General features: G+C 37.2%; 1 pseudogene across 1 annotated transcript; it reads right to left on the bottom strand.

The window, feature by feature from the left end:
• Window positions 1-6,953: 6,953 nt before the first annotated feature.
• On the bottom strand, window positions 6,954-8,020 carry LOC308414715 (phosphoserine aminotransferase-like; annotated as a pseudogene). The gene has a single exon. The product of its transcript is annotated as a phosphoserine aminotransferase-like (transcript).
• Window positions 8,021-11,056: the final 3,036 nt, after the last annotated feature.

Here is an 11,056-nt window from a genome sequence, read left to right as displayed (position 1 = left end):
AATAAGGTTGGGATATTTAGAACAAGTAACTATAGTGTAAGGAGCCAAAGCAACATGTCAGAGTGCCACTACTCCTCTGTTCTTCCATTCTCTGCTGACTTCCTCAGCCTTGTATCCCATGGTGATGGTGTAGCCACTAGCCACATCCCAGAAACAAGAGATAACCACAGAGAATGCTGTGGAGAAGCAGGACACACACAAGAAAGGAGGGAGAGACGGAGGGAGGGAGAGAGGGGGTAAGAGAGAGAGCGTAACAGAGTGGTTGTACCAGTTCACAACCCCACCAACAGTGGAGGAGTGTTCATCCTTCTGTCATCTGCGTTTTTGATCTTGGCCAATCTAATTGGTGTGAGGTGGAATCTCAGGGTTGTTTTGATTTGCATTTCCCTGATGGCTAAGGATGTTGAGCACTTCTTTAGATGCTTCTCAGTCATTCAATAATCCTCAATTGAGAGTTTTTGTTTAGCTCTGTACCCCATTTTTTAAATAGGATTGTTTGATTCTCTGGCATACAACCACTCTGGAAATCAGTCTGGCGGTTCCTCAGAAAATTGGACATAGTACTACCTGAAGAGCCAGTTATTCCACTTCTGGGCATTTATCCCAGAGATGCTCCAACATACAATAAGGACACATGCTCCACCATGTTCATATCAGCCTTATTTATAATAGCCAGAAGCTGGAAAGAACCCAGATGTCCTTCAGTAGATGAATGGATACAAAAATTGTGGTATATTTACACAATGGAGTACTACTCAGCTATCAGAAACAATGACTTTATGAAATTCCTAGGAAAATGGATTCATCTAGAGAATATCATCCTGACTGAGGTAACCCAGTCACAAAAGAACAGACATAATGCAGTCACTGATAATTAGATACTAGCCCCAGAAAGTTCTGAACATGCCAGAAACAACTCGCAGGCCATATGAAGCTCAAGAATAACAAAGGCCAAATAGTAAAAGCCTCAGTCCTTCTTAGAAAAAATATAAGTGTATAGTACCCTCTCAGAATGTGGTACACCTAGACTTTAAATCGTTAATAATTCAAGAGCTAGGAATATAACCTCGTGGCAATTTTTGGTATTCAAAAATCATTATGTTTAATCTATAAACACTAAGAAAACTTTGTTTTGTTTTCATGTTACGTTTTGTACTTTATGCTTATGGTAACTAGTATACTATCAAACCTCTAAAAGGATCAAGTACTAACAAAAATATATTCATATAGTTTTATGCCAAAATGCTTTTAAAAATCTGTACATATATCTCTTTTTAAAATAAAGTTGTAAGGAAAAAAAAAATGACTTTTGGACGTTAAAAATCCATGTTCAAAATGTCATCATTAAGGTCATCAAAGTTTGGGAAGGATACCATAAAATTGAAAAACAACCAAGTGAGGGTAAATATTCATGTTCCAAATATCTGATAAATGAGCTATATGTGAAATGCATAACAATTTTCTGAAGTTAGTACAAAACATCAAACAATAATCCATCAACAGCTATCAAAGTGCCTAAAACTGAATCCTGGACTCATCACTCTTCAATCCTGACTTGCAGACCAAAGAAAACCCCCCAAAAAGAGATCAATTAACCTATACCCATGTTACCAGGCAGTATTGGTGTACACTTTTAATCCCAGCACTGGGGAGGAGGCAAAGGCAGACAGGTCTTTGTGAGTTTGAGGTTATCTTGATGTACATCATGAATTCTAGAACAGACAAATCTAAGCAGAAAACCCCTGCCTCAAAAAAGGAAAGGAAAGGAAGAGAGAGGGGGGGGCGGAGAACAAATGGAGGAGGTGTTGGGGCCTCATGTGAATCTATCTAAAGAATACAATGAACTTTAATTCTGATATTTAAAAATGTTCTTTGTTCTGGCTCTTAGGGATTCCCTGCCTAGGGCTTGTAATGCTAATCTTTGCATTAATTCAGACCTGTTCTAGAGAGAGCTGGAGTAAATCTTTCTTCCACTCAACCAGCTTGAATTTCTTTTCTCCCTGACATCTCTCTTGCCATTCTCCTCCTTTTTGTCTTTATCCAGGCATTAGTCATGAACTTCTTTTCCTCCCTACACCTGGCTATTATACAAATGGCTCTTTACACAATTTCCAATTTCTAGACCTCCTGGAAGAGTACCCCAACTGCCACACCTAATGACCCAAAGAGCAGTAAGAATTGATATTCATCCCTCAGTTTCCTAGGTGACAATTATAGTTACATCTTCAGATCATGGACTATTGAGGACAGGAATCAAAATGGGTGAGGCAGTTAGGAGTGATGGCCAGAAATTCCAGAAGTGTTTGGGAACCAAAACCTTGGCCTGAAATTTTGAACTGAGTCTGGTACATGCCTTTAATCCCAGCACTCAGGAGGCAGAGGCTGGTGGATCTTTTGTGAATTCCAGGACAGCCAGGGCTATGCAGAAAGACCTTGCCTCAAAACAAAACAAAACAAAACAAGCAATAAATCCTAAATAATTTTAGTATTGCTGGTTTCCTCTTTGGAGTGTGTGTGTGGTGGGCTTATGTTGCCTTTTTTTTTTTTTTCAGGGCTCCGTGGAGGCCAATTAGGGACAGTTATTTCTTCTGTCTGGATGGAGGTCTAGTGTTTCAGATTGTCCAATTATAAGAGAATGAATTCAGTTATGGAGGTCAATCATCTGGGTAACAAACTCCCCACCCCCAGCCCCTGGAAGTCAGCACTACCCCCAGGAAGGAGGTGCGATTCCCTAGGGAGGCAAACCCACTTTAAGCCACCCTACAGAGCTAGGACTAATCTGCCTTTGAATAAGATCCTGTGACTTTCTAAGAATTTCTACCCCTAATAGCCAGAGTCAGAGCCAAACAGTTTTGTAAGTCAGTACACTCAGAGATGTGTAACTAACCTTTCCTCTATCTCTTCACTAAGCACTGACAGGTTATCTGTCCACCATGTGGATGGCCTCTATGCTGGTCTGCCTCAAGATTGTATGATTTTTCTTCTGTTATTTCTTCTCCACCTTCCTCCTCTGGGCAGATGCTGATATTTATAGCTTGTCATGCCAAAGCTTTGCTTAAAACTCCAATAAAATTGTCCTCCACCTTAAAAAAAAGAATGGTAGCCCGAAGAGGAAGTAGAATTGAAACCACAAAGATACACCCACTATGGTGACTGTAACCAATAAAGGAGAAAAAGAAATAAAAGAAAATAAAAAAATTAATGGGAATACAAAAAAAAAAAAAAACTGGAACTCTCATATATTGTGAGTATGTAAATGTCAGAACTACTTTGTAAAATTATCTGGCATGGCAGGTCTTTATACACTTAAGCACGAAATCAAAATATGATCCTAAAAGTCCTACATATTTTCTCAAGATAAAATAAAACATGTCTAAAACATCACATACAAGAATATTGATAACACTATTATGCTAGTAACTAAATAGAGGAAACATGCTTTCATTAAGATTCAAAAGTGATGTTTACCCAAAGGAATATTAGTCAGTCATAATAAGTAATGAAATACTAACACACTCTCTAACATGAACGGGTCTTGTTTATTGTAAGTGAAAGAAACCTGATTCAAAAGATTGAATTTTGTATGATTGTGTAAATTTACATTTACATAAAATTATCAGAGCAAGAAAATGAATAGAGACAGGGAGATCAGTAGGCATTAGGAGATAATAGAAGTACGTGCTAATGGGAAAGATTTTCTTTTCTCTGGGTTGATGCAAGTGTTCCATAATTTATAGTAATGATATGAAACTTTAAAAAGATATCAAATTTTACTTTCAAATGAGTTAATTGTGAGGGATGGGAATTATTTTTCAAGAAGGCTGCCTAAAAATAAGTCACTGATAAAAAAGCAAACAATAAGACTGTGAAATATGTCTGTCATGTATAATTATAAATGAAAAATAACTCTATCAAATTTATACAAGGAGAACCTTCAGGTTAGTAATAAAAATAAAACATAAAAACAAACAAATTGAAGAAATAGCTTTTTGTGACGCTGGGTTTGAACTGAGGTTTTTTTTTGTGTTAGTGATCTGCTATTGAACTGCATTCCAAGCCCCACTTTAGTTTTGATTTTTGAGGCAAAAACCTCACTGAACTGCTCATTCTGTCCTTGAAAAAATATAGCCCAAGTAGGCAATGAATTTAATGTACTATTCCTTCCTCAGCCTTCCCAGTAAGCTGGGATCACATGCCAGCCTGAGTCCCCATGTTCAGTTGAAGAGAGTTTACAAACTAAGTTTCATTAGTATAAAGAAAATTGGTTCTTATCAACTGGAAGTCTCAGTGAGGTACACATTAATCCAAGAATGAGAAAACCACCCTGTGGATTGGATCTAATTACAGTAATTGTTGAGAATGATATGAAAGACCAGTAACTTCTCTAGAACACACTTGGGAGAGGTAAAAATATATAATCACTTGGAAAACTTGAAAGCACTTGTTATAGCTACACATAAGCATACTATACAACTTACAAGTGTTCACTTCTTTTGCTATGTTTTGTTTTTTCTTTTTGTCTTTTTGTTTTTTGGGGGGACAAGGTTTTTCTGTGTAACAACCCTGGTTGTACTAGAACTTACTTTGTTAATCAGGCTGGTTTCAAACTCACAGAGATCTTCCTGCCTCTGCCTCCTGGGTGCTAGAACTACAGATGTGTGCCACCACCACTCGGCTGACTTCACTCTTGAACACACACATACACACACACACACACACACACACACACACACACACACGTACTATATATAATATATAATAAATATATATAGTGCATATCTATATATTATTCCTAGTAAATGAGTATGTAATACTAAATAACACAGTACTACTTATAACACCTTATCTTATCATGTTCTACTGATATAATACTTAAAATGCCCCTAAACTAAAACTAACATAAAATATTCAACATAAAAAAATGACAAAGAGATGATGGGGATAAGGCAGTAAAATGTTTGCTATGCATGTGTTAGAACTTGGGTTTGAATCCTCAGAACCCACAGAAAAGTCAGGTGTGCTAGAATGACATTTTGGTTCTAGTGCTAAGGAAGTAGGCATAGGTATAGCTCCACTGGTCATTGACAAGCCTGCAAAACTGCATCAATAAATAGGAAGAACAAGAGTATTAACTAACCAGACCCCTTAGTGCTCCAAGGGATTAAACCACCAACCAAAGAGTGCACCTGGAGGGACCCATGGCTCCAGATACATATGTAACAGAGGATGGCCTTATCTAGCATCAATAAGGAGGTGGCCCTTGGTCCAACTAGGCTCAATGCCCCAGCGAACAAGGATGTTAGAGGGGCGAAGCAAGAGTGGATGGGTGGGGCAATACTCTCTTAAAGGCAAAAGGGAGAGGGAGGGAGAAATGGTATAATATTTGAAATGGAAATAAAATAATTAACAAAAATGTTAAAATCCACTACGTTCGTTTAGAGTTTGCATCTCAAAGAGAACATGAAGGGTAATAGAAAATACCTCATGCCAATCTCTGATCTCTACATGCAGACTCAGTGTACACATGTGTATATAACATGAACACATATACATATCCCCAAACCTGATAAGTAAATAATAATTTATCTGTATAATGTACTTTTACATAATGAAGAACCAAATTAATAATAAGGAATACATGAATTACACTACAGTAACAGAATTTCACAAATATTATAGTGAGCAAAAGAAACCAAAGTCTAGGCCTGTCTATAGTGTTCCGCAACAGAACAACCATGAAGCCCTAGGTTAAATTCCCCAGCATCTGAGAAATTAAAAAGAAAACAACGGGGTATATTTCAAAATCATCACATTGCATGATTGCATCCTATATGGATTTAAAAATGATCAACCAATTACTAATATTATAATGGTAGCTTCCTTTGAGATATATATCTATATATATAGATATAGATATATAGATAGATAGATAGATAGATAGATGGATAGATATAGATATAGATATAGACATATCAAATCTTACAGAATGGTATGAATATTTTTTAAACTTAATGTGATAATATTTCTTTTTTTTGAGGACTTAGGACTTTAATGTTTTTCATATAGTCAACTAAAAACAATAACACATGAAGAACCAGAAAAGGCCTTGGCAAAGTTCTGTAATGTAGAGTGTTGTCTCAGCTAAACTACAAAAACAGCCATGTGATCATAGTTTGGGGGTGGGGTGTGGGGGTGTAACTGAGTTTTGTTTAAAGGCCTAACCGAAAAGCAAAGAACTAACTATTTCTTCTACTTGTGGCAAGAAAAGTAAATTATGGAGACTTTGAGATCCTTCTCACGAGGCAGCTTTAAAAGACAGTAGGTGGAGGGTGCAAGTGTCCACAATAGATGACAGTCATACCTAAAGTCACGGGCTGAACAAACTCTAAAAGCCTCTGCAGAACTGTTTCATTAGAAAGGCATGGATATAAACCATATGGGGTTTTAAAAAATACCCCCTATATGAACACAGCCTGTCACATCTATCTTTCTATGGGAATAGCAGTGTACAGATCTAACAGTTCATAAGTCACTGTTGACTTTAACCAGCAGAGGCAGAACCCAGCAAACTCACAGCTGCCCATACAGCACATAGGACCTCTCAACCTTCTTGTTATATGCTCTTAATAATAAAGAACCAGTTGGAACCAGCAAGAAAAAGTCCACGGCAAGTCCTTCAGTCCACCTAGAGAAAGGAGCAGTACAGATGACAAGCTGAATTCACCAGAAAGGCAACAGGAACGCTTTCACAATGCTTCTAGGCAGAGTAGGAATGAAGGTGGCCATTAGCTGGTCGTCTCAGCTGTGCAGAGCCCCAGTGTTTAGTCGATATTCTTTGGAAAAGGAATCTGTAATAAGCATGTATTTGGAAAAGCCCATGTCTGTTAAGTTTTTAAGTCCAAGGTACTCTAAATGTTGCATGTTGTTCACAGGCAGAGCGTGGCTGCTCATGTTCACAGCTGATGCATCTCCAAAAAGTTCTTCATGAAGGCAGACAACTTCTCAACATCTTCAGTTGTGATAGCATTATACAGAGAGGCGTGGATGCCTCCCACTGACCTGTACCCCTTCAAGGAGACCACGTTGAGTTCTATGGCCTTAGCAAGAAATCTCTTTTCCAAAGCTTCATCTCCTTTGCTTTTGCCAATACGAAATGAAATAGTCATCCTGCTTCTGTGCTGGCGCTCCACTGGACATCCATAAAATCCTTGAGAATTATCAATAATCTCATTAATCATTTTGGATTTGATGGAGCTGAGCTTCTCCATGGCTGTGGCCCCACCATTGTTCTTGATACATTCCAGGACCATGCCCAGGACACATATGCCGAAACACGGAGGTGTGTTATACAAAGAATTGTTCCCAACCTGCAATTTGTAGTCAAGGACTGATGGACTCTCTGAGGGAGAACCCCAGCAGGTCAACACGAACAATCACCACCGTCAACCCAGCAGCCAACATTCTTCTGAGCACCAGCGAAAATCACACCAAACTTGGAAACGTCTGCTGGCTTGATCAAGAAGTTTGAGGATATGTCACAGACCAGCACTGCTCCATTGACGTCAGGTATGAAGTCAAACTCCATGCACAGTCTCGTTTGCACAGAAGTACAATTGGAAGCATCTGGGTTGAGGGTCCAGGTGCTTGGGTCTGGAATTTTTGTGTAACTTCCAAGTTTAGGATGGACAATGTCCCCAGTCCTAAACTTCTTAGCTTCTTCTGCACAGCCTTAGCTGACCAAGCTCTGGTCACCACACAACACACTTTCCAGCTCTCAGGCCAATCAGATTTAAGGGGACGGCCCTGAATTGGCTAGTCCTACCTCCTTATAAAAAGGAGCAATTCCCTCACAAGATTCTCTGTGTTGCAAATAATCTTGGCGAAATCTGACATCCTGTGACTCATTTCAAGCACACAGATGCCAAGTCCTTTGTAGCTGTTTCTGTATCTCTAGCAATAGCAAGTGTGGCAGCTTGCCAGGCCCCGGCCCAAAGTTAACCACTTGCTTGGTGGTGTCCATGGTGCTAAGGTGACAGCAGGGATTTAATATTTCATGGCTATATAAAATTTTGAGGTTTATTTTATTTTTATGTGTATGAGTGTTTGCCTAAAGGTATATATGTGCATCGTGTATGTGCATGGTGCCCACAAATAGAAGAGGGAATGAGATTCCCTTGAACTCGAGTTACTGATAGTTGTGAAACAGTACGTGGGTACTAGGAAATGAACTTTGATGTTCTGCAATAGCAAGAAGTGCTCCTAACTATTTAACTAGTTCTCCAGTTCAGGGCATATGTATTTTTTAATTAAGTGCACAATTAAAGCTAATACTTTACTTATTTTCTATCGTTTGGTGCCTTGTGTCATTTTTATCTATTTATATGTAGAATATATTTTATCATTCACCAACATCATATATGTATACACAACGATAGATAGATATATAGATAGATAGATAGATAGATAGATAGATAGATTGATAGATAGATAGAGATATATCTTTATGTACTATCTCTCTCTGCCCTTTAATACGCTTTTGTTACCCACTTAGTCTAATTAGTGCCAACAGGTGGAATGTTGATTGATATTATTGGCTGCATCTTATACAGGTCTTATGCAGGCTACCACAGTGGTAATTGGTTCATGATTGTAACTGTCATATCATGTCCAAAAGAGCGTTTCACAGGACTTCTCCCCATCCTCCAGCTCTGATCTTTTAGCTCTGTTTTCCATGGTGTTTTCTTACATTGGGTAGGTGGGCTGCTAGTCAACCCTTTGGGACTGAGTACTTAACAGTTCTGAGCTTTGATTGTTGTTGTTGCATTTTAAAATTCCCTTTAATATTTTTGCTGAATAATACTTTAATATATGTTTTGTAAGATTTTTTTCATAGCCTGTGAATTTTTTTAGAAAGTTATATGTGGGAAAAATTGTACATTTGAATGTAGGTAAGGACAGAAAATGATACCAGATTCCCCCTGAGCTAGAGTAATAGGTGAGTCTCCTGACCTATAGTCTTCTGCTGAGCCTTCCTTCCAGCTCACTGTGGATAGCTGCAGAGTTAGGTACCGTAGCAGCTGCAGAACAGAAAGATTTCATTTGAATGAACTTAAAATATCATTTTTTTTATATATTCTCTTTTGATGTTATATCTAAGTAGTTGTCAAACTAATGACCATCTAGATATTCTTCTATATCTTCTTGTAGATAAGTTTGCATTTTACATTCCCAAGGTTTGATCTTTACTATAGTTTGCCTTAATTCTGCTGAATTTTGTTTCTTCTCTTATACTGCTGAGTATACAATCTCATTATACAGCCTAAGTATACTGAGTCTCAATTACCAATTGTTCGTTTTAAGACTTTGTCAGTAAAAGTTTATTGAGTGATAAATAGGTAGCCACAGGAAAAAATGGTTTTGCTTTCATATTTAAGATATTGAGAAATACCAGTTGTCTGAAATAACTTTATTAACTTTTTGTTTGAAGTCTTAGATTTTTTGGTAGAACATATTTATTCAATATGTATTGACATTAAAGCTTCACATATTGAAGTTTTCTTATAAATTTCAGAGATAATTTTTTCAATCACATTTAAGATGTATGCTCAAGACAGTCAATTTACCTTTTGATGTGTGTTGAGAAGACAGATTTATACTATTAAATTATACTCAAACATTTGAAGTTTCAGATTTATGTTTGAGGATTTTAACTGATTCCATTTAAAGAATCTCTAGACCCTGGCTTCCTGTTCTCTTTCCATTTTCCCAAAACAAAGACCCCTGCTAATTCTAGGTTATCAACTTCTTAAACCTTTTGCATAACCTCACACTGGTTAAATCATAGAAGGAACTAAGATATTTTTAAATGTTTGGCTTAAAACATTGTTGCGTTTTACAGATGGAGGGTAAGTTTGAATATACAGTGTTATAATTGTTAAAATTGCAATGTAATGTACTTTCAAGGGGCTAGTAAATAAAGTGGCTTATGTTTTCCTATATTTTGCTTACATTAAAAATGATATAGTGGTTTATATTTTTCTTTAAAGCTACATTTTAATTTGGAACAGCCAAAGCTAATAATAAAATCAATCCAGACTAGAGTGGTTAGAGACAATGTATCATTAGTGAAAAACATCAATTTTCTGAAAATCTGTACTTTCAATTTCATTTCCTTTCTGTCAAATATTAGATTACAAGGAACAACTTTGAAAATGTTGGCATTATTAATTGCTTCATATTTTATGAGGAAACACTCTTTAAGTACGGATATGCCTATTAGTATACTTAAGCTGTTATTGAACCTTGTCAAGTTATCTATCTGCATGGCGAGGTAAATTAGAAGTGCTGTAATAAAGCAGTAATGATAGATTTTATAGATTACACGTTTTAATTTTTCAAACTGTAAAGGTTTTCTCCCTTCCAGTCACTCCCAGCTACCTAGCCTTGCACCTTTCCTATGTCTCCCTGACTCCCAAATTGATAGGTTCTTTTATTATTTGAGCCATTTTTTGTTCTTTTTTGAATAAATGGTTTTAAGGTTGATCACCCCTTCTCCAGGAGCCATTAGCTGCCTTTGATTCTATTTTTCTATTGCCCCTTTGGAAATTTGCTTGTCTTTGTAATTAGTGACTCCATGAAACTAGGAGGCAGAAAAAAGGCTTTAAGGCTGGGCAGAAAGTAGTAGAACACATATGGTATGAAAATGACAGGGGAAACACTAGGGTGAGAAAAATGAGAGCAGAGATGGAGCAGAGGGGTGATGGTGAGGAATAGGAGAAGAAGAGCAACACAAGAAAGTAAGGAAAACAACTTCCCAATAGTGTTTGGAATTACGTTTTCTGTTCGTACAAACTAGGAGAGAGAAGTTTTTTTTTCTGTCGTCTAGGGCTCATCAGTAGCAGTGTTCAGCTAGCAGAGAGGTGTAGTGTGCTGTATGAGTATTTTATATTAAAATATAAAGTGTGAGAGCAAAAAAAAAAAACTCTTAAAGCGAAATGCATTAATTTGTATGCTGGACTTAAAATTAAGTGAAAAAAGGTGAAACATCAGAAAACAA

Source organism: Micromys minutus, assembly GCF_963924665.1.
Source record: "Micromys minutus genome assembly, chromosome: X".
NCBI classification, from domain to species: Eukaryota; Metazoa; Chordata; class Mammalia; order Rodentia; family Muridae; genus Micromys; species Micromys minutus.
Note: the sequence above shows the minus strand (reverse complement) of the source record. Positions and strands in the feature narration are given on the sequence as shown.